Here is a 352-nt window from a genome sequence, read left to right on the forward strand (position 1 = left end):
CCTCTGGGGAGGTCTCTGTCCCTCGGTGTCACCACTCTCCCCAGGGAGATTCCTGTCTGCATCCCAGGGGAGGTCCCAGTCCCTCTCGATATCGTCTCCCTCCCCAGACAGGTTGGGAGCATTTGTCCCGAGGGGAGCCCTGTGGTGAAGGTTTGGGTGCCAAGTGCCAGATTGGGGTGTGGGTCAGGCTGCCTGGTCAGGGTTCAGGCCCCCTATCTGTCCCTCCCCAGCACACAGCGCGGCAGCAGCTGTCCAGATCCCAGGTTGGGGTGCAGGTCAGGGTGCGGGTTGGGGTACCGGGAGCAGGTTGGGGTGCAGGTTGGGGTGTGAGGCAGGGTGCCAGGTCGGGGTG

This window comes from Acanthisitta chloris, unplaced genomic scaffold (genome assembly GCF_000695815.1).
Source record: "Acanthisitta chloris isolate BGI_N310 unplaced genomic scaffold, ASM69581v1 scaffold34297, whole genome shotgun sequence".
Classification (NCBI taxonomy): Eukaryota; Metazoa; Chordata; class Aves; order Passeriformes; family Acanthisittidae; genus Acanthisitta; species Acanthisitta chloris.